Source organism: Phycodurus eques, chromosome 7, assembly GCF_024500275.1.
Source record: "Phycodurus eques isolate BA_2022a chromosome 7, UOR_Pequ_1.1, whole genome shotgun sequence".
Lineage (NCBI taxonomy): Eukaryota > Metazoa > Chordata > Actinopteri > Syngnathiformes > Syngnathidae > Phycodurus > Phycodurus eques.
Window position 1 is genome coordinate 26,928,420 of NC_084531.1, and position 23,630 is coordinate 26,952,049.

The window sequence follows — 23,630 nt, forward strand, 5'->3', positions numbered from 1 at the left end:
TGTGCTCTTCCTCAACACACAAAGATCTTCTCGCATGGGATGTTTTGTTTCTATGTCCTCATTGTCAATTCCAGTGATTACACTAAATGACTATGTGGCCTAATGGAGAAGGCGTCTGACTTCGGATCAGAAGATTGAGGGTTCGAGTCCCTTCATGGTCGAGCATGTTTAGTTTCTGTATTGAGACTGGCAAGAGTATGATCTTTTATAAATTGGTGGCTTATTTCTCTCTCATAGTTGTCAATGAGGGGATTCCCATGGCACAATAAGAGGCCATATGGCCTAAGGGAAAAGGTGTCTGACTTCGGATCAGGAGATTGAGGGTTACAGTCCTTTCATAGTCGAGCATATTTAGTTTCTGTATTGAGACTGGCAATAGAGTTGTGTTTTTTGGTGGCTTATTTCTATGTCCTTTTTGTCAATGAGGGGGTTCTGATGGTACAATAAGTGTCCATGTGGCCTAATGGAGAAGGCGTCTGACTTCGGATCAGAAGATTGAGTCCTTTCATGGTCGAGGCTCTTTAGCTTTCAAAATGACAATTTGAAATACATTAAGACGAAACAAAAGACTATGAGGCCTAATGGAGAAGGAGTCTGACTTCGGATCAGAAGATAAAGGGTTTGAGTCCCTTCATGGTGAAGACTGTTTAGCTTTGCAAATGATAATTTGAAATACATTAAGACTATGCAAATGACGATGTGGCCAAATTGAGAAGGCGTCTGACTTCGGATCAGAAGATTGAGGGTTCGAGACCCTTCATGGTCGAGCATGTTTAGTTACTGTATTGCGACTGGCAATTGTATTGTGTTTTATATATTGGCATGGCTTATTTCTCTGTCATGATTGTCAATGCGGGGATTCTGATGGTACAATAAGTGTCCATGTGGCCTAATGGAGAAGGCGTCTGACTTCAAATCAGAAGATTGAGGGTTCGAGTCCCTTCATGGTCAAGCATGTTTAGTTACTGTATTGAGACTGGCAATAGAGTTGTGTTTTTTAGTGGCTTATTTCTATGTCATTATTGTCAATGAGGGGAAACTGATGGCACAACAAGTGTCCATGTGGCCTAATGGAGAAGGCGTCTGACTTCGGATCAGAAGATTGAGGGGTCGAGTCCCTTCATGGTCAAGGGTATTTAGCTTCAGAAAAGATGTGCTCATTCTCAACACACAAAGATCATCTCGCAAGGGATGTTTTGTTTCAATGTGCTCATTGTCAATTCCAGTGATGACAGTAAATGACTATGTGGCCTAATGGAGAAGGCACTTGACTTCGGATCAGAAGATTGAGGGTTTGAGTCCCTTCATGGTCGAGCATGTTTAGTTTCTGTATTGAGACTGGCAAGAGTATGATCTTTTATAAATTGGTGGCTTATTTCTCTCTCATAGTTGTCAATGAGGGGATTCTCATGGCAAAATAAGAGGCCATATGGCCTAATGGAAAAGGTGTCTGACTTCGGATCAGAAGATTGAGGGTTACAGTCCTTTCATAGTCGAGCATATTTAGTTTCTGGATTGAGACTGGCAATAGAGTTGTGTTTTTTGGTGGCTTATTTCTATGTCCTTGTTGTCAATGAGGGGATTCTGATGGTACAACAAGTGTCCATGTGGCCTAATGGAGAAGACGTCTGACTTCGGATCAGAAGATTGAGGGTTTGAGTCCTTTCATGGTCAAGGTTCTTGAGCTTTGGATATGACAATTTACAATACACCAACACGATGCAAACGACTAGGTGGCCGAATTGAGAAGGCGTCTGACTTCGGATCAGAAGATTGAGGGTTTGAGTCCTTTCATGGTCGAGGCTCTTTAGCTTTCAAAATGACAATTTGAAATACATTAAGACTATACAAAAGACTATGTGGCCTAATGGAGAAGGCGTCTGACTTCGGATCAGAAGATAAAGGGTTTGAGTCCCTTCATGGTGAAGACTGTTTAGCTTTGCAAATGATAATTTGAAATACATTAAGACTATGCAAATGACGATGTGGCCAAATTGAGAATGCGTCTTACTTCGGATCAGAAGATTGAGGGTTCGAGTCCCTTCATAGTCGAGCATGTTAAGTTACTGTATTGCGACTGGCAATTGTATTGTGTTTTATATATTGGCATGGCTTATTTCTCTGTCATGATTGTCAATGCGGGGATTCTTATGGTACAATAAGTGGCCATGTGGCCTAATGGAGAAGGCGTCTGACTTCGAATCAGAAGATTGAGGTTCGAGTCCCTTCATGGTCAAGCATGTTTAGTTTCTGTATTGAGACTGGCAATAGAGTTGTGTTTTTTAGTGGCTTATTTCTATGTCATTATTGTCAATGAGGGGAAACTGATGGCACAACAAGTGTCCATGTGGCCTAATGGAGAAGGCGTCTGACTTCGGATCAGAAGATTGAGGGGTCGAATACCTTCACGGTCAAGGGTATTTAGCTTCAGAAAAAATGTGCTCATTCTCAACACACAAAGATCATCTCGCAAGGGATGTTTTGTTTCAATGTGCTCATTGTCAATTCCAGTGATGACGGTAAATGACTATGTGGCCTAATGGAGAAGGCACTTGACTTCGGATCAGAAGATTGAGGGTTCGAGTCCCTTAATGGTCGAGCATGCTTATTTTCTGTATTGAGACTGGCAAGAGTATTGTGTATTATAGTCGTGGCTTATTTCTCTGTCCTCGTTGTCAATGAGGGGATTCTGACAGTACAACAAGTGGCCATGTGGCCTAATGGATAAGGCGTCTGACTTCGTATCAGAAGATTGAGGGTTCGAGTCCCTTCATGGTCAAGGGTTTTTAGCTTCGGAAAAGATGTGCTCTTCCTCAAAACACAAAGATCTTCTCGCATGGGATGTTTTGTTTCCATGTCCTCATTGTCAATTCCAGTGATTACACTGAATGACTATGTGGCCTAATGGAGAAGGTGTCTGACTTCGGATCAGAAGATTGAGGGTTCGAGTCCCTTCATGGTCGAGCATGTTTCGTTTCTGTATTGAGACTGGCAAGAGTATGATCTTTTATAAATTGGTGGCTTATTCCTCTCTCATAGTTGTCAATGAGGGGATTCTCATGGCACACTAAGAGGCCATATGACCTAATGGAGAAGGTGTCTGACTTCGGATCAGAAGATTGAGGGTTCGAGTCCCTTCATGGTCAAGTATGTTTAGTTACTGTATTGAGACTCGCAATTGTATTGTGTTTTACATATTGGCATGGCTGATTTCTCTGTCACGATTGTCAATGAGGGGATTCTGATGGTACACAATGTGGCCTAAAGGATAAGGCGTCTGACTTCGGATCAGAAGATTGAGGGTTACAGTCCTGTCATAGTCGAGCATGTTTAGTTTCTGTATTGAGACTCGCAATTGTATTGTGTTTTACATATTGGCATGGCTGATTCTCTCTGTCATTCTCTCTGTCACGATTGTCAATGAGGGGATTCTGTTGGTACAGAATGTGGCCTAATGGATAAGGCGTCTGACTTCGGATCAGAAGATTGAGGGTTCGAGTCCCTACATGGTCAAGGGTTTTTAGCTTCGGAAAAGATGTGCTCTTCCTCAACACACAAAGATCTTCTCGCATGGGATGTTTTGTTTCTATGTCCTCATTGTCAATTCCAGTGATTACACTAAATGACTATGTGGCCTAATGGAGAAGGCGTCTGACTTCGGATCAGAAGATTGAGGGTTCGAGTCCCTTCATGGTCGAGCATGTTTAGTTTCTGTATTGAGACTGGCAAGAGTATGATCTTTTATAAATTGGTGGCTTATTTCTCTCTCATAGTTGTCAATGAGGGGATTCCCATGGCACAATAAGAGGCCATATGGCCTAAGGGAAAAGGTGTCTGACTTCGGATCAGGAGATTGAGGGTTACAGTCCTTTCATAGTCGAGCATATTTAGTTTCTGTATTGAGACTGGCAATAGAGTTGTGTTTTTTGGTGGCTTATTTCTATGTCCTTTTTGTCAATGAGGGGGTTCTGATGGTACAATAAGTGTCCATGTGGCCTAATGGAGAAGGCGTCTGACTTCGGATCAGAAGATTGAGTCCTTTCATGGTCGAGGCTCTTTAGCTTTCAAAATGACAATTTGAAATACATTAAGACGAAACAAAAGACTATGAGGCCTAATGGAGAAGGAGTCTGACTTCGGATCAGAAGATAAAGGGTTTGAGTCCCTTCATGGTGAAGACTGTTTAGCTTTGCAAATGATAATTTGAAATACATTAAGACTATGCAAATGACGATGTGGCCAAATTGAGAAGGCGTCTGACTTCGGATCAGAAGATTGAGGGTTCGAGTCCCTTCATGGTCGAGCATGTTTAGTTACTGTATTGCGACTGGCAATTGTATTGTGTTTTATATATTGGCATGGCTTATTTCTCTGTCATGATTGTCAATGCGGGGATTCTGATGGTACAATAAGTGTCCATGTGGCCTAATGGAGAAGGCGTCTGACTTCAAATCAGAAGATTGAGGGTTCGAGTCCCTTCATGGTCAAGCATGTTTAGTTACTGTATTGAGACTGGCAATAGAGTTGTGTTTTTTAGTGGCTTATTTCTATGTCATTATTGTCAATGAGGGGAAACTGATGGCACAACAAGTGTCCATGTGGCCTAATGGAGAAGGCGTCTGACTTCGGATCAGAAGATTGAGGGGTCGAGTCCCTTCATGGTCAAGGGTATTTAGCTTCAGAAAAGATGTGCTCATTCTCAACACACAAAGATCATCTCGCAAGGGATGTTTTGTTTCAATGTGCTCATTGTCAATTCCAGTGATGACAGTAAATGACTATGTGGCCTAATGGAGAAGGCACTTGACTTCGGATCAGAAGATTGAGGGTTTGAGTCCCTTAATGGTCGAGCATGCATATTTTCTGTATTGAGACTGGCAAGAGTATTGTGTATTATAGTCGTGGCTTTTTTCTCTGTCCTCGTTGTCAATGAGGGGATTCTGACAGTACAACAAGTGGACATGTGGCCTAATGGATAAGGCGTCTGACTTCGTATCAGAAGATTGAGGGTTCGAGTCCCTTCATGGTCAAGGGTTTTTAGCTTCGGAAAAGATGTGCTCTTCCTCAAAACACAAAGATCTTCTCGCATGGGATGTTTTTTTTCCATGTCCTCATTGTCAATTCCAATGATTACACTGAATGACTATGTGGCCTAATGGAGAAGGTGTCTGACTTCGGATCAGAAGATTGAGGGTTCGAGTCCCTTCATGGTCGAGCATGTTTCATTTCTGTATTGAGACTGGCAAGAGTATGATCTTTTATAAATTGGTGGCTTATTTCTCTCTCATAGTTGTCAATGAGGGGATTCTCATGGCACAATAAGAGGCCATATGGCCTAATGGAGAAGGTGTCTGACTTCGGATCAGAAGATTGAGGGTTCGAGTCCCTTCATGGTCAAGTATGTTTAGTTACTGTATTGAGACTCGCAATTGTATTGTGTTTTCCATATTGGCATGGCTTATTTCTCTGTCATGATTGTCAATGAAGGGATTCTGATGGTACAGTAAGTGGCCATGTGGCCTAATGGAGAAGTTGTCTGACTTCGGATCAGACGACTGAGGGGTCGTGTCCCTTTATGGTCGAGCATGTTTAGTTTCTGTATTGAGACTGGGAATTGTATTGTGTTTCACATATTGGCATGGCTTATTTCTCTGTCCTCGTTGTCAACGAGGGGATTCTGATCATACAGTAAGTGGCCATGTGACCTAATGGAGAAGGCGTCTGACTTCGGATCAGAAGATTGAGGGTTCGAGTCCCTTCACCGTCAAGGGTTTTTAGCTTCAGAAAAGATCTGCTCTTTCTCAACACACAAAGATCATCTCGCATGGGATGTTTTGTTTCAATGTGCTCATTGTCAATTCCAGTGATTACAGTAAATGACTATGTGGCCTAATGGAGAAGGCGTCTGACTTCGGATCAGAAGGTTGCGGGTTCGAGTCCCTTCATGGTCGAGCATGTTTAGTTTCTGTATTGAGACTGGCAAGAGTATTATCCTTTATAAATTGGTGGCTTATTTCTCTCTCATAGTTGTCAATGAGGGGATTCTCATGGCACACTAAGAGGCCATATGGCCTAATGGAGAAGGTGTCTGACTTCGGATCGGAAGATTCAGGGTTCAAGTCCCTTCATGGTTGAGGGTCTTTAGCTTCGGAAATGAGAAAAGATGTGTTCTTCCTCAACATACAGAGATCTTCTCACATGGGATGTTTTGTTTCTATGTCCTCATTGTCAATTCCAGTGATTACAGGAAATGACGATGTGGCCTAATGGAGAAGGCACCTGACTTCGGATCAGACGATTGAGGGTTCGAGTACCTTCATGGTCGAGCATGTTTAGTTACTGTATTGAGACTGGCAATTGTATTGTGTTTTATATATTCGCATGGCTTATTTCTCTGTCATGATTGTCAATACGGGGATTCTAATGGTACAATAAGTGGCCATGTGGCCTAATGGATAAGGCGTCTGACTTCGGATCAGAAGATTGAGGGTTCGAGTCCCTTCATGGTCAAGTATGTTCAGTTACTATATTGAGACTCGCAATTGTATTGTGTTTTACATATTGGCATGGCTGATTTATATGTCATGATTGTCAAAGAGGGGATTCTGATGGTACAAAATGTGGCCTAATGGATAAGGCGTCTGACTTCGTATCAGTAGATTGAGGGTTCGAGTCCCTTCATGGTCAAGGGTTTTTAGCTTCGGAAAAGATGTGCTCTTCCTCAACACACAAAGATCTTCTCGCATGGGATGTTTTGTTTCTATGTCCTCATTGTCAATTCCAGTGATTACAGTAAATGACTATGTGGCCTAATGGAGAAGGTGTCTGACTTCGGATCAGAAGATTGAGGGTTCGAGTCCCTTCATGGTCAAGTATGTTTAGTTACTGTATTGAGACTCGCAATTGTATTGTGTTTTACATATTGGCATGGCTGATTTCTCTGTCATGATTGTCAATGAGGGGATTCTGATGGTACAAAATGTGGCCTAATGGATAAGGCGTCTGACTTCGGATCAGAAGATTGAGGGTTACAGTCCTTTCATAGTCGAGCATGTTTAGTTTCTGTATTGAGACTGGCAATAGAGTTGTGTTTTTTGGTGGCTTATTTCTATGTCCTTGTTGTCAATGAGGGGATTCTGATGGTACAACAAGTGTCCATGTGGCCTAATGGAGAAGGCGTCTGACTTCGTATCAGAAGATTGAGGGTTTGAGTCCTTGCATGGTCGAGGCTCTTTAGCTTTCAAAATGACAATTTGAAATACATTAAGACTATACAAAAGACTATGTGGCCTAATGGAGAAGGCGTCTGACTTCGGATCAGAAGATTGAGGGTTTGAGTCCCTTCATGGTCGAGCATGTTTAGTTACTGTATTGCGACTGGCAATTGTATTGTGTTTTATTTATTGGCATGGCTTATTTCTCTGTCATGATTGTCAATGCGGGGATTCTGATGGTACAATAAGTGGCCATGTGGCCTAATGGAGAAGGCGTCTGACTTCGAATCAGAAGATTGTGGGTTCGAGTCCCTTCATGGTCGAGCATGTTTAGTTTCTGACTGGCAATAGTATTGTGTTTTATAGTCGTGGCTTATTTCTATGTCCTCGTTGTCAACGAGGGGATTCTGATCATACAGTAAGTGTCCATGTGGCCTAATGGAGAAGGCGTCTGACTTCGAATCAGAAGATTGAGGGTTCGAGTCCCTTCATGGTCAAGCATGTTTAGTTTCTGTATTGAAACTGGCAATAGAGTTGTGTTTTTTAGTGGCTTATTTCTGTCATTATTGTCAATGAGGGGAATCTGATGGCACAACAAGTGTCCATGTGGCCTAATGGAGAAGGTGTCTGACTTCGGATCAGAAGATTGAGGGGTCGAGTGGCTTCACGGTCAAGGGTATTTAGCTTCAGAAAAGATGTGCTCATTCTCAACACACAAAGATCATCTCGCAAGGGATGTTTTGTTTCAATTTGCTCATTGTCAATTCCAGTGATGACAGTAAATGACTATGTGGCCTAATGGAGAAGGCACTTGACTTCGGATCAGAAGATTGAGAGTTCGAGTCCCTTAATGGTCGAGCATGCTTATTTTCTGTATTGAGACTGGCAAGAGTATTGTGTATTATAGTCGTGGCTTATTTCTCTGTCCTCGTTGTCAATGAGGGGATTCTGACAGTACAACAAGTGGCCATGTGGCCTAATGGATAAGGCGTCTGACTTCGTATCAGAAGATTGAGGGTTCGAGTCCTTTCATGGTCAAGGGTTTTTAGCTTCGGAAAAGATGTGCACTTCCTCAAAACACAAAGATCTTCTCGCATGGGATGTTTTTTTTCCATGTCCTCATTGTCAATTCCAGTGATTATACTGAATGACTATGTGGACTAATGGAGAAGGTGTCTGACTTCGGATCAGAAGATTGAGGGTTCGAGTCCCTTCATAGTCGAGCATGTTTCGTTTCTGTATTGAGACTGGCAAGAGTATGATCTTTTATAAATTGGTGGCTTATTTCTCTGTCATAGTTGTCAATGAGGGGATTCTCATGGCACAATAAGAGGCCATATGGCCTAATGGAGAAGGTGTCTGACTTCGGATCAGAAGATTGAGGGTTCGGGTCCCTTCATGGTCAAGTATGTTTAGTTACTGTATTGAGACTCGCAATTGTATTGTGTTTTCCATATTGGCATGGCTTATTTCTCTGTCATGATTGTCAATGAGGGGATTCTGATGGTACTGTAAGTGGCCATGTGGCCTAATGGAGAAGTTGTCTGACTTCGGATCAGACGACTGAGGGGTCGAGTCCCTTTATGGTCGAGCATGTTTAGTTTCTGTATTGAGACTGGGAATTGTATTGTGTTTCACATATTGGCATGGCTTATTTCTCTGTCCTCGTTGTCAACGAGGGGATTCTGATCATACAGTAAGTGGCCATGTGACATAATGGAGAAGGCGTCTGACTTCGGATCAGAAGATTGAGGGTTCGAGTCCCTTCACCGTCAAGGGTTTTTAGCTTCAGAAAAGATCTGCTCTTTCTCAACACACAAAGATCATCTCGCATGGGATGTTTTGTTTCAATGTGCTCATTGTCAATTCCAGTGATTACAGTAAATGACTATGTGGCCTAATGGAGAAGGCGTCTGACTTCGGATCAGAAGGTTGCGGGTTCGAGTCCCTTCATGGTCGAGCATGTTTAGTTTCTGTATTGAGACTGGCAAGAGTGTTATCTTTTATAAATTGGTGGCTTATTTCTCTCTCATAGTTGTCAATGAGGGGATTCTCATGGCACACTAAGAGGCCATATGGCCTAATGGAGAAGGTGTCTGACTTCGGATCGGAAGATTCAGGGTTCGAGTCCCTTCATGGTCGAGGGTCTTTAGCTTCGGAAATGAGAAAAGATGTGTTCTTCCTCAACATACAGAGATCTTCTCACATGGGATGTTTTGTTTCTATGTCCTCATTGTCAATTCCAGTGATTACAGGAAATGACGATGTGGCCTAATGGAGAAGGCACCTGACTTCGGATCAGACGATTGAGGGTTCGAGTACCTTCATGGTCGAGCATGTTTAGTTACTGTATTGAGACTGGCAATTGTATTGTGTTTTATATATTCGCATGGCTGATTTCTCTGTCATGATTGTCAATACGGGGATTCTAATGGTACAATAAGTGGCCATGTGGCCTAATGGATAAGGCGTCTGACTTCGGATCAGAAGATTGAGGGTTCGAGTACCTTCATGGTCGAGCATGTTTAGTTACTGTATTGAGACTGGCAATTGTATTGTGTTTTATATATTCGCATGGCTTATTTCTCTGTCATGATTGTCAATACGGGGATTCTAATGGTACAATAAGTGGCCATGTGGCCTAATGCATAAGGCGTCTGACTTCGGATCAGAAGATTGAGGGTTCGAGTCCCTTCGTGGTCAAGTATGTTCAGTTACTATATTGAGACTCGCAATTGTATTGTGTTTTACATATTGGCATGGCTGATTTCTATGTCATGATTGTCAATGAGGGGATTCTGATGGTACAAAATGTGGCCTAATGGATAAGGCGTCTGACTTCGGATCAGAAGATTGAGGGTTCGAGTCCCTTCATGGTCAAGGGTTTTTAGCTTCGGAAAAGATGTGCTCTTCCTCAACACACAAAGATCTTCTCGCATGGGATGTTTTGTTTCTATGTCCTCATTGTCAATTCCAGTGATTACAGTAAATGACTATGTGGCCTAATGGAGAAGGCGCCTGACTTCGGATCAGAAGATTGCGGGTTCGAGTCCTGTCATGGTCGAGCATGTTTAGTTTCTGTATTGAGACTGGCAATAGAGTTGTGTTTTTTGGTGGCTTATTTCTATGTCCTTGTTGTCAATGAGGGGATTCTGATGGTACAACAAGTGTCCATGTCGCCTAATGGAGAAGGCGTCTGACTTCGGATCAGAAGATTGAGGGTTTGAGTCCTTGCATGGTCGAGGCTCTTTAGCTTTCAAAATGACAATTTGAAATACATTAAGACTATACAAAAGACTATGTGGCCTAATTGAGAAGGCGTCTGACTTCGGATCAGAAGATTGAGGGTTCGAGTCCCTTCATGGTCGAGCATGTTTAGTTACTGTATTGCGACTGGCAATTGTATTGTGTTTTATTTATTGGCATGGCTTATTTCTCTGTCATGATTGTCAATGCGGGGATTCTGATGGTACAATAAGTGGCCATGTGGCCTAATGGAGAAGGCGTCTGACTTCGAATCAGAAGATTGGGGGTTCGAGTCCCTTCATGGTCGAGCATGTTTAGTTTCTGACTGGCAATAGTATTGTGTTTTATAGTCGTGGCTTATTTCTATGTCCTCGTTGTCAACGAGGGGATTCTGATCATACAGTAAGTGTCCATGTGGCCTAATGGAGAAGGCGTCTGACTTCGAATCAGAAGATTGAGGGTTCGAGTCCCTTCATGGTCAAGCATGTTTAGTTTCTGTATTGAAACTGGCAAAAGAGTTGTGTTTTTTAGTGGCTTATTTCTATGTCATTATTGTCAATGAGGGGAATCTGATGGCACAACAAGTGTCCATGTGGCCTAATGGAGAAGGTGTCTGACTTCGGATCAGAAGATTGAGGGGTCGAGTGGCTTCACGGTCAAGGGTGTTTAGCTTCAGAAAAGATGTGCTCATTCTCAACACACAAAGATCATCTCGCAAGGGATGTTTTGTTTCAATTTGCTCATTGTCAATTCCAGTGATGACAGTAAATGACTATGTGGCCTAATGGATAAAGCGTCTGACTTCGTATCAGAAGATTGAGGGTTCGAGTCCCTTCATGGTCAAGGGTTTTTAGCTTCGGAAAAGATGTGCTCTTCCTCAAAACACAAAGATCTACTCGCATGGGATGTTTTGTTTCCATGTCCTCATTGTCAATTCCAGTGTTTACACTGAATGACTATGTGGCCTAATGGAGAAAGCGTCTGACTTCGGATCAGAAGATTGAGGGTTCGAGTCCTTTCATGGTCGAGCATGTTTCGTTTCTGTATTGAGACTGGCAAGAGTATGATCTTTTATAAATTGGTGGCTTATTTCTCTCTCATAGTTGTCAATGAGGGGATTCTCATGGCACAATAAGAGGCCATATGGCCTAATGGAGAAGGTGTCTGACTTCGGATCAGAAGATTGAGGGTTCGAGTCCCTTCATGGTCAAGTATGTTTAGTTACTGTATTGAGACTCGCAATTGTATTGTGTTTTACATATTGGCATGGCTGATTTCTCTGTCATGATTGTCAATGAGGGGATTCTGATGGTACAAAATGTGGCCTAATGGATAAGGCGTCTGACTTCGGATCAGAAGATTGAGGGTTACAGTCCTTTCATAGTCGAGCATATTTAGTTTCTGTATTGAGACTGGCAAGAGAGTTGTGTTTTTTGGTGGCTTATTTCTATGTCCTTGTTGTCAATGAGGGGATTCTGATGGTACAACAAGTGTCCATGTGGCCTAATGGAGAAGGCGTCTGACTTCGGATCAGAAGATTGAGTGTTTGAGTCCTTTTGTGGTCGAGGCTCTTTAGCTTTCAAAATGACAATTTGAAATACATTAAGACTATACAAAAGACGATGTGGCCAAATTGAGAAGGCGTCTGACTTCGGATCAGAAGATTGAGGGTTTGAGTCCCTTCATGGTCGAGCATGTTTAGTTACTGTATTGCGACTGGCAATAGAGTTGTGTTTTTTAGTGGCTTATTTCTATGTCATTATTGTCAATGAGGGGAATCTGATGGCACAACAAGTGTCCATGTGGCCTAATGGAGAAGGCGTCTGACTTCGGATCAGAAGATTGAGGGGTCGAGTGCCTTCACAGTCAAGGGTATTTAGCTTCAGAAAAGATGTGCTCATTCTCAACACACAAAGATCATCTCGCAAGGGATGTTTTGTTTCAATGTGCTCATTGTCAATTCCAGTGATGACAGTAAATGACTATGTGGCCTAATGGAGAAGGCACTTGACTTCGGATCAGAAGATTGAGGGTTCGAGTCCCTTAATGGTCGAGCATGCTTATTTTCTGTATTGAGACTGGCAAGAGTATTGTGTATTATAGTCGTGGCTTATTTCTCTGTCCTCGTTGTCAACTAGGGGATTCTGATCATCCAGTAAGTGGCCGTGTGGCCTAATGGAGAAGGCACTTGACTTCGGATCAGAAGATTGAGGGTTCGAGTCCCTTAACGGTCGAGCATGCTTATTTTCTGTATTGAGACTGGCAAGAGTATTGTGTATTATAGTCGTGGCTTATTTCTCTGTCCTCGTTGTCAACGAGGGGATTCTGATCGTCCAGTAAGTGGCCGTGTGGCCTAATGGAGAAGGCGTCTGACTTCGGATCAGAAGATTGAGGGTTCGAGTCCCTTCATTGTCAAGATTGTTTAGTTTCTGTATTGAGACTGACAATGGAGTTGTGTTTTCTATATTGGCATGGCTTATTTCTCTGTCATGATTGTCAATGAGGGGATTCTGACGGGACAACAAGTGGCCATGTGGCCTAATGGATAAGGCGTCTGACTTCGAATCAGAAGATTGAGGGTTCGAGTCCCTTCATCGTCAAGGGTTTTTAGCTTCGGAATAGATGTGCTCTTCCTCAAAACACAAAGATCATCTCGCATGGGATGTTTTGTTTCCATGTCCTCATTGTCAATTCCAGTGATTACACTGAATGACTATGTGGCCTAATGGAGAAGGCGTCTGACTTCGGATCAGAAGATTGAGGGTTCGAGTCCCTTCATGGTCGAGCATGTTTCGTTTCTGTATTGAGACTGGCAAGAGTATTATCTTTTATAAATTGGTGGCTTATTTCTCTCTCATAGTTGTCAATGAGGGAATTCTCATGGATCAATAAGAGGCCGTATGGCCCAATGGAGAAGGTGTCTGACTTCGGATCAGAAGATTGAGGGTTCGAGTCCCTTCATGGTCGAGGGTCGTTAGCTTCGGAAATGGGAAAAGATGTGCTCTTCCTCAACATACAGAGATCTTCTCACATGAGATGTTTTGTTTCTATGTCCTCATTGTCAATTCCAGTGATTACAGTAAATGACGATGTGTCCTAATGGAGAAGGCACCTGACTTCGGCTCAGAAGATTGAGGGTTCGAGTCCCTTCATGTTCAAGTATGTTTGGTTGCTGTATTGAGACTCGCAATTGTATTGTGTTTTACATATTGGCATGGCTGATTTCTCTGTCATGATTGTCAATGAGGGGATTCTGATGGTACAAAATGTGGCCGAATGGATAAGGCGTCTGACTTCGGATCAGAAGATTGAGGGTGAGAGTCCTTTCATGGTCGAGGCTCTTTAGCTTTCAAAATGACAATTTGAAATACATTAAAACTGTCCAGGTGACTATGTGGCCTAATGGAGAAGGCGTCTGACTTCGGATCAGAAGATTGAGGGTTCGAGTCCCTTCATGGTCGAGCATGTTTAGTTTCTGTGTTGAGACTGCCAAGAGAGTTTTGTTTTTTAGTGGCTTATTTCTATGTCCTTATTGTCAATGAGGGGATTCTGATTGTACAATAAGTGGCCATGTGGCCTAATGGATAAGGCGCCTGACTTCGGATCAGAAGATTGAGGGTTCGAGTCCGTTCATTGTCAAGGCTCTTTAGCTTTAAAAATGACAATTTGAAAGACATTAAGACTATGCAAATGACTATGTGGTTTAATGGAGAAGGAGTCTGACTTCGGATCAGAAGATTGAGGGTTCGAGTCCCTTCACGGTCAAGGGTTTTCAGCTTCGGAAAAGATGTGCTCTTCCTCAACACACAAAGATCTTCAGGCATGTGATGTTTTGTTTCTGTGTCCTCATTGTCAATTCCAGCGATTACAGTAAATGACTATGTTGCCAAATGGAGACGGTGTCTGACTTCGGATCAGAAGTTTGAGGGTACGAGTCCCTTCATGGTCAAGCATGTTTAGTTTCAGTATTGAGACTGGCAATAGAGTTGTGTTTTTTAGTGGCTTATTTCTATGTCATTAATGTCAATGAGGGGATTCTGATGGCACAACAAGTGTCCATGTGGCCTAATGGAGAAGGCGTCTGACTTCGGATCAGAAGATTGAGGGTTCGAGTCCCTTCATGGTCGAGCATGTTTAGTTTCTGTATTGAGACTGGGAATTGTATTGTGTTTCACATATTGGCATGGTTGATTTCTCTGTCATGATTGTCAATGAGGGGATTCTGATGGTACAGTAAGTGGCCATGTGGCCTAATGGAGAAGTTGTCTGACTTTGAATCAGAAGATTGCGGGTTCGAGTCCCTTCATCGTCAAGGGTCATTAGCTTCGGAAAAGATGTGCTCTTCCTCAACACACAGAGATCTTCTCGCATGGGATGTTTTGTTTCTATGTCCTCATTGTCAATTCCAGTAATTGCGCTAAATGACTATGTGGCCTAATGGAGAAGGCGTCTGACTTCGGATCAGAAGATCGAGGGTTCGAGTCCCTTCATGGTCGAGCGTGTTTAGTTTCTGTATTGAGACTGGCAAGAGTATTGTGTATTATTGTCGTGGCTTATTTCTCTGTCCTCGTTGTCAACGAGGGGATTCTGATTATACAGTAAGTGGCCATGTGGCCTAATGGAGAAGGCGTCTGACTTCGGATCAGAAGATTGAGGGTTCGAGTCCCTTCACGGTCAAGGGTATTTAGCTTCAGAAAAGATCTGCTCTTTCTCAACACACAAAGATCATCTCGCATGGGATGTTTTGTTTCAATGTGCTCATTGTCAATTCCAGTGATTACAGTAAATGACTATGTGGCCAAATGGATAAGGCGTCTGACTTCGGATCAGAAGATTGAGGGTTCGAGTCCCTTCATGGTCAAGTATGTTCAGTTACTATATTGAGACTCGCAATTGTATTGTGTTTTACATATTGGCATGGCTGATTTCTATGTCATGATTGTCAATGAGGGGTTCTGATGGTACCAAATGTGGCCTAATGGATAAGGCTTCTGACTTCGGATCAGAAGATTGAGGGTTCGAGTCTCTTCATGTTCAAGGGTTTTTAGCTTCGGAAAAGATGTGCTCTTCCTCAACACACAAAGATCTTCTCGCATGGGATGTTTTGTTTCTATGTCCTCATTGTCAATTCCAGTGATTACACTAAATGACTATGTGGCCTAATGGAGAAGGCGTCTGACTTCGGATTAGAAGATTGAGGGTTCGAGTCCCTTCATGGTCCAGCATGTTTAGTTTCTGCATTGAGACTGGCAAGAGTATTACCTTTTATAAATTGGTGGCTTATTTCTCTCTCATAGTTGTCAATGTGGGGATTCTCATGGCACAATAAGAGACCATATGGCCTAATGGAGAAGGTGTCTGACTTCGGATCAGAAGATTGAGGGTTCGAGTCCCTTCTTGGTCGATGGTCTTTAGCTTCGGAAATGGGAAAAGATGTGCTCTTCCTCAACATACAGATATCTTCTCACATGGGATGTTTTGTTTCTATGTCCTCATTGTCAATTCCAGTGACTACAGGAAATGACGATGTGGCCTAATGGAGAAGGCACCTAACTTTGGATCAGAAGATTGAGGGTTCGAGTCCCTTCATGGTCGAGCATGTTTAGTTACTGTATTGAGACTGGCAATGGAGTTGTGTTTTTTAGTGGCTTATTTCTATGTCCTTATTGTCAATGAGGGGATTCTGATGGCACAGCAAGTGTCCATGTGGCCTAATGGAGAAGGCGTCTTACTTCGGATCAGAAGATTGAGGGTTCGAGTCCCTTCATCGTCAAGCATGTTTAGTTTCTGTATTGAGACTGACAATGGAGTTGTGTTTTATATATTGGCATGGCTTATTTCTCTGTCATAATTGTCAATGAGGGGGTTCTGATGGTACAATAGGTGTCCATGTGGCCTAATGGAGAAGGCGTCTGACTTCGGATCAGAAACTTGAGGGTTTGAGTCCTTTCATGGTCAAGGCTCTTGAGATTTGGAAATGACAATTTAAAATACATCAACACAATGCAAATGACTATGTGGCCAAATTGAGAAGGTGTCTGACTTCGGATCAGAAGATTGAAGGATCGAGTCCCTTCATGGTCGAGCATATTTAGTTTCTGTATTGAGACTGGCAATAGAGTTGTGTTTTTTAGTGGCTTATGTCCTTCTTGTCAATGAGGGGATTCTGATGACACAACAAGTGTCCATGTGGCCTAATGGAGAAGGCGTCTGACTTCGGATCAGAAGATTAAGGGGTTGAGTCCCTTCATGGTCGAGTATGTTTAGCTACTGTATTGAGACTGGCAAGAGTATTGTCTTTTATAAATTGGTGGCTTATTTCTCTCGAATAGTTGTCAATGAGGGGATTCTCATGGTACAATAAGAGGGCATGTGGCCTAATGGAGAAGATGACTGACTTTGGATCAGAAGATTGAGGGTTTGAGTCCCTTCATCATCAAGGGTCTTTAGCTTTGGAAAATATTTGCTCTTCCTCAACACACAGAGATCCTCTCGCATGGGATGTTTTGTTTTTATGTCCTCATTGTCAATTCTAGTGGTTCCAGTCAATGACTATGTGGCCTAATGGCGAGGGTGTCTGTCTTCGGATCAGAAGATTAAGGGTTTGAGTCCCTTCATGGTCAAGGCTCTTGAGCTTTGGAAATGACAATTTGCAATACATCAAGACTATGCAAATGACAATGTGGCCAAATTGAGAAGGCGTCTGACTTCGGATCAGAAGATTGAGGGTTTGAGTCCTTTCATGGTCGAGGCTCTTTAGCTTTGAAAATGACAATTTGAAATACATTAAGACTATCCAAATGACTATGTGGTCTAATGTAGAAGGCGTCTGACTTCGGATTAGAAGTTTGAGGGATCGAGTCCCTTCATGGTCGAGCATGTTTAGTTTCTGTATTGAGACTGGCAATTGCATTGTGTTTTATATATTGGCATGGCTTCTTTCTCTGTCATGATTATCAATGAGGGGATTCTGATGGTACAATAAGTGGCCATGTGATCTAATGGATAAGACCTCTGACTTCGGATCAGAAGATTGAGGGTTCGAGTCCTTTCATAGTCAAGCATGTTTAGTTTCTGGATTGACACTGGCAATAGAGTGGTGTATTTTAGTGGCTTATTTCTATGTCCTTCTTGTCAATGAGGGGATTCTGATGACACAACAAGTGTCCATGTGGCCTAATGGAGAAGGCGTCTTACCTCGGATCAGGAGATTGAGGGTTCAAGTCCCTTCATGGTCAAGGGTCTTTAGCTTCTGAAAAGATGTTCTCTTCCTCAACACACATGTCCTCATTGTCAATTCCAGTGATTACAGTAAGTGGCCATTTGGCCTAATGGATAAGGTGTCTGACTTCGGATCAGAAGATTGAGGGGTTGAGTACTTTCATGGTCAAGGCTCTTGAGCTTTGGAAATGACAATGTACAATACATCAACACGATGCAAATGACTATGTGGCCTAATGCAGAAGGTGTCTGACTTCGGATCAGAAGCTTGAGGGTTTGAGTCCTTTCATGGTCGAGGCTCTTGAGCTTTGGAAATGACAATTTACAATACATCAACACGATGCAAATGACTATGTGGCCTAATGGAGAAGGCGTCTGACTTCGGATCAGAAGATTGAGCGTTCGAGTCCCTTCACGGTCAAGGGTTTTCAGCTTCGGACAAGATGTGCTCTTCCTCAACACACAAAGATCTTCAGGCATGGGATGTTTTGTTTCTATGTCCTCATTGTCAATTCCAGTGATTACAGTAAATGACGATGTGTCCTAATGGAAAAGGCACCTGACTTCGGCTCAGAAGATTGAGGGTTCGAGTCCCTTCATGTTCAAGTATGTTTGGTTGCTGTATTGAGACTCGCAATTGTATTGTGTTTTACATATTGGCATGGCTGATTTCTCTGTCATGATTGTCAATGAGGGGATTCTGATGGTACAAAATGTGGCCGAATGGATAAGGCGTCTGACTTCGGATCAGAAGATTGAGGGTGAGAGTCCTTTCATGGTCGAGGCTCTTTAGCTTTCAAAATGACAATTTGAAATACATTAAAACTGTCCAGGTGACTATGTGGCCTAATGGAGAAGGCGTCTGACTTCGGATCAGAAGATTGAGGGTTCGAGTCCCTTCATGGTCGAGCATGTTTAGTTTCTGTGTTGAGACTGCCAAGAGAGTTTTGTTTTTTAGTGGCTTATTTCTATGTCCTTATTGTCAATGAGGGGATTCTGATTGTACAATAAGTGGCCATGTGGCCTAATGGATAAGGCGCCTGACTTCGGATCAGAAGATTGAGGGTTCGAGTCCGTTCATTGTCAAGGCTCTTTAGCTTTAAAAATGACAATTTGAAAGACATTAAGACTATGCAAATGACTATGTGGTTTAATGGAGAAGGAGTCTGACTTCGGATCAGAAGATTGAGGGTTCGAGTCCCTTCACGGTCAAGGGTTTTCAGCTTCGGAAAAGATGTGCTCTTCCTCAACACACAAAGATCTTCAGGCATGGGATGTTTTGTTTCTGTGTCCTCATTGTCAATTCCAGCGATTACAGTAAATGACTATGTTGCCAAATGGAGACGGTGTCTGACTTCGGATCAGAAGTTTGAGGGGTTGAGTCCCTTCATGGTCGAGTATGTTTAGCTACTGTATTGAGACTGGCAAGAGTATTGTCTTTTATAAATTGGTGGCTTATTTCTCTCGAATAGTTGTCAATGAGGGGATTCTCATGGTACAATAAGAGGGCATGTGGCCTAATGGAGAAGATGACTGACTTTGGATCAGAAGATTGAGGGTTTGAGTCCCTTCATCATCAAGGGTCTTTAGCTTTGGAAAATATTTGCTCTTCCTCAACACACAGAGATCCTCTCGCATGGGATGTTTTGTTTTTATGTCCTCATTGTCAATTCCAGTGGTTCCAGTCAATGACTATGTGGCCTAATGGCGAGGGTGTCTGTCTTCGGATCAGAAGATTAAGGGTTTGAGTCCCTTCATGGTCAAGGCTCTTGAGCTTTGGAAATGACAATTTGCAATACATCAAGACTATGCAAATGACAATGTGGCCAAATTGAGAAGGCGTCTGACTTCGGATCAGAAGATTGAGGGTTTGAGTCCTTTCATGGTAGAGGCTCTTTAGCTTTGAAAATGACAATTTGAAATACATTAAGACTATCCAAATGACTATGTGGTCTAATGTAGAAGGCGTCTGACTTCGGATTAGAAGTTTGAGGGATCGAGTCCCTTCATGGTCGAGCATGTTTAGTTTCTGTATTGAGACTGGCAATTGCATTGTGTTTTATATATTGGCATGGCTTCTTTCTCTGTCATGATTATCAATGAGGGAATTCTGATGGTACAATAAGTGGCCATGTGATCTAATGGATAAGACCTCTGACTTCGGATCAGAAGATTGAGGGTTCGAGTCCTTTCATAGTCAAGCATGTTTAGTTTCTGGATTGACACTGGCAATAGAGTGGTGTATTTTAGTGGCTTATTTCTATGTCCTTCTTGTCAATGAGGGGATTCTGATGACACAACAAGTGTCCATGTGGCCTAATGGAGAAGGCGTCTTACCTCGGATCAGGAGATTGAGGGTTCAAGTCCCTTCATGGTCAAGGGTCTTTAGCTTCTGAAAAGATGTTCTCTTCCTCAACACACATGTCCTCATTGTCAATTCCAGTGATTACAGTAAGTGGCCATTTGGCCTAATGGATAAGGTGTCTGACTTCGGATCAGAAGATTGAGGGTTTGAGTACTTTCATGGTCAAGGCTCTTGAGCTTTGGAAATGACAATGTACAATACATCAACACGATGCAAATGACTATGTGGCCTAATTGAGAAGGTGTCTGACTTCGGATCAGAAGCTTGAGGGTTTGAGTACTTTCATGGTCGAGGCTCTTGAGCTTTGGAAATGACAATTTACAATACATCAACACGATGCAAATGACTATGTGGCCTAATGGAGAAGGCGTCTGACTTCGGATCAGAAGATTGAGCGTTCGAGTCCCTTCACGGTCAAGGGTTTTCAGCTTCGGACAAGATGTGCTCTTCCTCAACACACAAAGATCTTCAGGCATGGGATGTTTTGTTTCTATGTCCTCATTGTCAATTCCAGCGATGACAGTCAATGACTATGTGGCCTAATGGAGAAGGCGTCTGACTTCTGATCAGAAGATTGAGGGATTGAGTCCCTTCATGGTCAAGGCTCTTCTGCTTTGGAAATGACATTTTGCAATACATCAATACAATGCAAGTGCCCATGTGGCCTAGTGGAGAAGGCGTCTGACTTCGGATCAGAAGATTGAGGGTTTGAGTCCTTTCATGGTCAAGGCTCTTGAGCTTTGGAAATGACAATTTACAATACATCAACACGATGCAAATGACTATGTGGCCTAATGGAGAAGGCGTCTGACTTCGGATCAGAAGATTAAGGGGGTTCGAGTCCCTTCATCGTCAAGGGTCTTTAGCTTCGGAAAAGATGTGCTCTTCCTCAACACACAGAGATCTTCTCGCATGGGATGTTTTGTTTCTATGTCCTCATTGTCAATTCCAGTAATTACAGTAAATGACAATGTGACCTAATGGAGAAGGTGTCTGACTTCGGATCAGAAGATTGAGGGTTCGAGTCCTTCATCGTCAAGCATGTTTAGTTTCTGTATTGAGACTGGCAATGGAGTTGTGTTTTTTAGTGGCTTATTTCTATGTCCTTATTGTCAATGAGGGGATTCTGATGGCACAGCAAGTGTCCATGTGGCCTAATGGAGAAGGCGTCTTACTTCGGATCAGAAACTTGAGGGTTTGAGTCCTTTCATGGTCAAGGCTCTTGAGATTTGGAAATGACAATTTACAATACATCAACACGATGCAAATGACTATGTGGCCTAATTGAGAAGGTGTCTGACTTCGGATCAGAAGATTGAGGGATTAGAGTCCTTTCATAGTCGAGCATATTTAGTTTTTGTATTGAGACTGGCAATAGAGTTCTGTTTTTTAGTGGCTTATGTCCTTGTTGTCAATGAGGGGATTCTGATGTCACAACAAGTGTCCATGTGGCCTCATGGCGAAGGTGTCTGACTTTGGATCAGAAGATTGAGGGTTCGAGTCCTTACATGGTCAAGGCACTTTAGCTTTGAAAATGACAATTTGCGATTCATCAAGACTCTGTAAATGACTATGTGGCCTCATTGAGAAGGCGTCTGACTTCGGATCAGAAAATTAAGGGTTTGAGTCCCTTCATGTTCGAGCATGTTTAGTTTCTGTATTGAGACTGGCAAGAGTATTGTCTTTTATAAATTGGTGGCTTATTTCTCTCTCATAGTTGTCAATGAGGGGATTCTCATTGAACAACAAGAGGTCACGTGGCCTAATGGAAAAGGCGTCTGACTTCGGATCAGAAGATTGAGGGATTGAGTCCCTTCATGGTTGAGCATGTTTAGTTTCTGTGTTGAGACACAGAAAAGTGTTGTGTTTTATACCTTTTTGAGCAATGTTTCCAAAAGCAACTCAAATGCAATACCTTCACTGAGAAAGATCTTGGTTGATTTTCTTCACTTCATTGTAGTGGATCCCTGTTATCCTCGACATAGAAAGGTCTTCATACCGTTGTTGAGCTGAATCCTTTGCGCTATTCATTGTATTCATTCACATGGCCATGTGGCCAAATGAAGATTGAGGGTTCGAGTCCCGTAGGCTCTTCAGTTTTGAAATGACATTGTGCAATCCATCAAGATTAAGCAAATTACTATGTGTACTCATGGTGAAGGCGTCTGACTTCGGATCAGAAGATTAAGGGTTCGAGTCACTTCAATCGAGTTTATTTTCTGTCATTGTTGTCAATGAGGTGATTCTGATGGTACAATAAGTGGCCATCTGGTCTAATGGATAAGGCGTCTGACTTCGGATCAGATGATTGAGGGGTCAAGTATGATTAGGTTTTTTGTATTGCGATTGGCAGTAATATGATGTGATATACCATTTTTGAGGTTGAATGCTTTTTCCAAAAGTATTTAAAGTAGGCTCTTTCTGAAGATAAGTTGTTATTCAATTGCTTATATGAAAAGTTTAAACTGAAACTATACCATACACAGGCAGTCGACCTCCGGCTGAACCGCACAATGGTGACATTTTACAGCACATCCAATCGGATTCTCATGGTACAATAAGAGGCCATGTGGCCGAATGAAGATTGAGGGTTCGAGTCCCGTAGGCTCTTCAGCTTTGGAAATGACAATGTGGAATCCATGAAGATTAAGCAAATGACTATGTGTACTAATGGCGAAGGCGTCTGACTCCGGATCAGAAGATTAAGGGTTCGAGTCACTTCATAGTTGAGTGGGTTTAGTTTCTGTCCACGTTGTCAATGAGTGGATTCTGATGGTACAGTAAGTCTGATGGTACAGTAAGTCTGATGGTACAGTAACAATAAGTGGCCGTGTGGTCTAATGGATAAGGTGTCTCACTTCAGATCAGATGTTTGAGGGTTCAAGTCCATTCATGGTCAAGTATCATTAGTTTATTGTATTGCGATTGGCAGTAATATGATGTGTTATACCATTTTTGAATGCTTTTAATAAAAAAAAAGCATTTCAGAAAATGCTTTTTTTAATCTTCTGCTCCGAAGTCAGACGCCTTCTCCGTTAGGCCACATAGTCATTTACTGTCATCACTGGAATTGACAATGAGGACATAGAAACAAAACATCCCATACGAGTGAAGATCTCCATATGTCGAGGAAGAATGACTATGTGGGCTAATGGATAAGGCGCCTGACTTCGGATCAGAAGATTGAGGGTTTGAGTCCCTTCATGGTCGAGCATGTTTAGTTTCTGTATTGAGACTGGCAATATTATTGTGTTTTTTCGTCGTGGCTTATTTCTCTGTCCTCGTTGTCGATGAGGGGATTCTGATGGTACAATAAGAGGCGATGTGGCCTAATGGATAAGGCGTCTGACTTCGGATCAGAAAATTGAGAGTTCGAGTCCCTTCGTGGTCATCGGTCTTTAGCTTCAGAAATGGGAAAAGATAATATGCAGCATGTTCGTATCGTGTCCTCTTCATGATCAAGGTTCTTTGGCTTTGGAAAAGGAAAATGGCAATGTATTCAAGTATCCTTCACTCTTCCACCCAGGTTGAATGCTATTTCCACAAGTATTTAATGCAGGCTTTAATCTAATGATCTGAAGTCG

The 23,630-nt window shown here is 42.5% G+C and overlaps 36 non-coding genes across 36 annotated transcripts; all 36 read left to right on the plus strand.

Moving 5' to 3' along the window:
• Window positions 1-88: 88 nt before the first annotated feature.
• On the plus strand, window positions 89-161 carry trnar-ucg (transfer RNA arginine (anticodon UCG)). The gene has a single exon. It is a non-coding gene; the product is annotated as a tRNA-Arg (tRNA).
• A 2,545-nt stretch (window positions 162-2,706) lies between these two features.
• Window positions 2,707-2,779, plus strand: trnar-ucg (transfer RNA arginine (anticodon UCG)). Its single transcript has one exon. It is a non-coding gene; the product is annotated as a tRNA-Arg (tRNA).
• Window positions 2,780-2,890: 111 nt separating this feature from the next.
• trnar-ucg (transfer RNA arginine (anticodon UCG)) lies at window positions 2,891-2,963 on the plus strand. Its single transcript has one exon. It is a non-coding gene; the product is annotated as a tRNA-Arg (tRNA).
• Window positions 2,964-3,073: 110 nt separating this feature from the next.
• On the plus strand, window positions 3,074-3,146 carry trnar-ucg (transfer RNA arginine (anticodon UCG)). The gene has a single exon. It is a non-coding gene; the product is annotated as a tRNA-Arg (tRNA).
• Window positions 3,147-3,624: 478 nt separating this feature from the next.
• On the plus strand, window positions 3,625-3,697 carry trnar-ucg (transfer RNA arginine (anticodon UCG)). The gene has a single exon. It is a non-coding gene; the product is annotated as a tRNA-Arg (tRNA).
• A 1,444-nt stretch (window positions 3,698-5,141) lies between these two features.
• Window positions 5,142-5,214, plus strand: trnar-ucg (transfer RNA arginine (anticodon UCG)). The gene has a single exon. It is a non-coding gene; the product is annotated as a tRNA-Arg (tRNA).
• A 110-nt stretch (window positions 5,215-5,324) lies between these two features.
• Window positions 5,325-5,397, plus strand: trnar-ucg (transfer RNA arginine (anticodon UCG)). Its single transcript has one exon. It is a non-coding gene; the product is annotated as a tRNA-Arg (tRNA).
• A 481-nt stretch (window positions 5,398-5,878) lies between these two features.
• On the plus strand, window positions 5,879-5,951 carry trnar-ucg (transfer RNA arginine (anticodon UCG)). Its single transcript has one exon. It is a non-coding gene; the product is annotated as a tRNA-Arg (tRNA).
• Window positions 5,952-6,437: 486 nt separating this feature from the next.
• Window positions 6,438-6,510, plus strand: trnar-ucg (transfer RNA arginine (anticodon UCG)). The gene has a single exon. It is a non-coding gene; the product is annotated as a tRNA-Arg (tRNA).
• Window positions 6,511-6,798: 288 nt separating this feature from the next.
• Window positions 6,799-6,871, plus strand: trnar-ucg (transfer RNA arginine (anticodon UCG)). The gene has a single exon. It is a non-coding gene; the product is annotated as a tRNA-Arg (tRNA).
• Window positions 6,872-7,279: 408 nt separating this feature from the next.
• On the plus strand, window positions 7,280-7,352 carry trnar-ucg (transfer RNA arginine (anticodon UCG)). The gene has a single exon. It is a non-coding gene; the product is annotated as a tRNA-Arg (tRNA).
• Window positions 7,353-7,464: 112 nt separating this feature from the next.
• On the plus strand, window positions 7,465-7,537 carry trnar-ucg (transfer RNA arginine (anticodon UCG)). The gene has a single exon. It is a non-coding gene; the product is annotated as a tRNA-Arg (tRNA).
• Window positions 7,538-7,638: 101 nt separating this feature from the next.
• trnar-ucg (transfer RNA arginine (anticodon UCG)) lies at window positions 7,639-7,711 on the plus strand. The gene has a single exon. It is a non-coding gene; the product is annotated as a tRNA-Arg (tRNA).
• Window positions 7,712-8,179: 468 nt separating this feature from the next.
• trnar-ucg (transfer RNA arginine (anticodon UCG)) lies at window positions 8,180-8,252 on the plus strand. The gene has a single exon. It is a non-coding gene; the product is annotated as a tRNA-Arg (tRNA).
• An 848-nt stretch (window positions 8,253-9,100) lies between these two features.
• trnar-ucg (transfer RNA arginine (anticodon UCG)) lies at window positions 9,101-9,173 on the plus strand. Its single transcript has one exon. It is a non-coding gene; the product is annotated as a tRNA-Arg (tRNA).
• Window positions 9,174-9,659: 486 nt separating this feature from the next.
• trnar-ucg (transfer RNA arginine (anticodon UCG)) lies at window positions 9,660-9,732 on the plus strand. The gene has a single exon. It is a non-coding gene; the product is annotated as a tRNA-Arg (tRNA).
• A 112-nt stretch (window positions 9,733-9,844) lies between these two features.
• trnar-ucg (transfer RNA arginine (anticodon UCG)) lies at window positions 9,845-9,917 on the plus strand. Its single transcript has one exon. It is a non-coding gene; the product is annotated as a tRNA-Arg (tRNA).
• Window positions 9,918-10,205: 288 nt separating this feature from the next.
• trnar-ucg (transfer RNA arginine (anticodon UCG)) lies at window positions 10,206-10,278 on the plus strand. Its single transcript has one exon. It is a non-coding gene; the product is annotated as a tRNA-Arg (tRNA).
• Window positions 10,279-10,509: 231 nt separating this feature from the next.
• On the plus strand, window positions 10,510-10,582 carry trnar-ucg (transfer RNA arginine (anticodon UCG)). The gene has a single exon. It is a non-coding gene; the product is annotated as a tRNA-Arg (tRNA).
• Window positions 10,583-10,694: 112 nt separating this feature from the next.
• On the plus strand, window positions 10,695-10,767 carry trnar-ucg (transfer RNA arginine (anticodon UCG)). Its single transcript has one exon. It is a non-coding gene; the product is annotated as a tRNA-Arg (tRNA).
• A 101-nt stretch (window positions 10,768-10,868) lies between these two features.
• Window positions 10,869-10,941, plus strand: trnar-ucg (transfer RNA arginine (anticodon UCG)). The gene has a single exon. It is a non-coding gene; the product is annotated as a tRNA-Arg (tRNA).
• A 656-nt stretch (window positions 10,942-11,597) lies between these two features.
• On the plus strand, window positions 11,598-11,670 carry trnar-ucg (transfer RNA arginine (anticodon UCG)). Its single transcript has one exon. It is a non-coding gene; the product is annotated as a tRNA-Arg (tRNA).
• A 1,132-nt stretch (window positions 11,671-12,802) lies between these two features.
• Window positions 12,803-12,875, plus strand: trnar-ucg (transfer RNA arginine (anticodon UCG)). Its single transcript has one exon. It is a non-coding gene; the product is annotated as a tRNA-Arg (tRNA).
• Window positions 12,876-12,987: 112 nt separating this feature from the next.
• Window positions 12,988-13,060, plus strand: trnar-ucg (transfer RNA arginine (anticodon UCG)). The gene has a single exon. It is a non-coding gene; the product is annotated as a tRNA-Arg (tRNA).
• A 111-nt stretch (window positions 13,061-13,171) lies between these two features.
• Window positions 13,172-13,244, plus strand: trnar-ucg (transfer RNA arginine (anticodon UCG)). Its single transcript has one exon. It is a non-coding gene; the product is annotated as a tRNA-Arg (tRNA).
• A 110-nt stretch (window positions 13,245-13,354) lies between these two features.
• Window positions 13,355-13,427, plus strand: trnar-ucg (transfer RNA arginine (anticodon UCG)). Its single transcript has one exon. It is a non-coding gene; the product is annotated as a tRNA-Arg (tRNA).
• A 421-nt stretch (window positions 13,428-13,848) lies between these two features.
• On the plus strand, window positions 13,849-13,921 carry trnar-ucg (transfer RNA arginine (anticodon UCG)). The gene has a single exon. It is a non-coding gene; the product is annotated as a tRNA-Arg (tRNA).
• A 593-nt stretch (window positions 13,922-14,514) lies between these two features.
• Window positions 14,515-14,587, plus strand: trnar-ucg (transfer RNA arginine (anticodon UCG)). Its single transcript has one exon. It is a non-coding gene; the product is annotated as a tRNA-Arg (tRNA).
• A 296-nt stretch (window positions 14,588-14,883) lies between these two features.
• On the plus strand, window positions 14,884-14,956 carry trnar-ucg (transfer RNA arginine (anticodon UCG)). The gene has a single exon. It is a non-coding gene; the product is annotated as a tRNA-Arg (tRNA).
• Window positions 14,957-15,064: 108 nt separating this feature from the next.
• trnar-ucg (transfer RNA arginine (anticodon UCG)) lies at window positions 15,065-15,137 on the plus strand. Its single transcript has one exon. It is a non-coding gene; the product is annotated as a tRNA-Arg (tRNA).
• Window positions 15,138-15,248: 111 nt separating this feature from the next.
• trnar-ucg (transfer RNA arginine (anticodon UCG)) lies at window positions 15,249-15,321 on the plus strand. Its single transcript has one exon. It is a non-coding gene; the product is annotated as a tRNA-Arg (tRNA).
• Window positions 15,322-15,608: 287 nt separating this feature from the next.
• trnar-ucg (transfer RNA arginine (anticodon UCG)) lies at window positions 15,609-15,681 on the plus strand. The gene has a single exon. It is a non-coding gene; the product is annotated as a tRNA-Arg (tRNA).
• Window positions 15,682-17,010: 1,329 nt separating this feature from the next.
• On the plus strand, window positions 17,011-17,083 carry trnar-ucg (transfer RNA arginine (anticodon UCG)). The gene has a single exon. It is a non-coding gene; the product is annotated as a tRNA-Arg (tRNA).
• Window positions 17,084-18,516: 1,433 nt separating this feature from the next.
• trnar-ucg (transfer RNA arginine (anticodon UCG)) lies at window positions 18,517-18,589 on the plus strand. Its single transcript has one exon. It is a non-coding gene; the product is annotated as a tRNA-Arg (tRNA).
• Window positions 18,590-19,371: 782 nt separating this feature from the next.
• On the plus strand, window positions 19,372-19,444 carry trnar-ucg (transfer RNA arginine (anticodon UCG)). Its single transcript has one exon. It is a non-coding gene; the product is annotated as a tRNA-Arg (tRNA).
• Window positions 19,445-20,574: 1,130 nt separating this feature from the next.
• On the plus strand, window positions 20,575-20,647 carry trnar-ucu (transfer RNA arginine (anticodon UCU)). The gene has a single exon. It is a non-coding gene; the product is annotated as a tRNA-Arg (tRNA).
• Window positions 20,648-23,630: the final 2,983 nt, after the last annotated feature.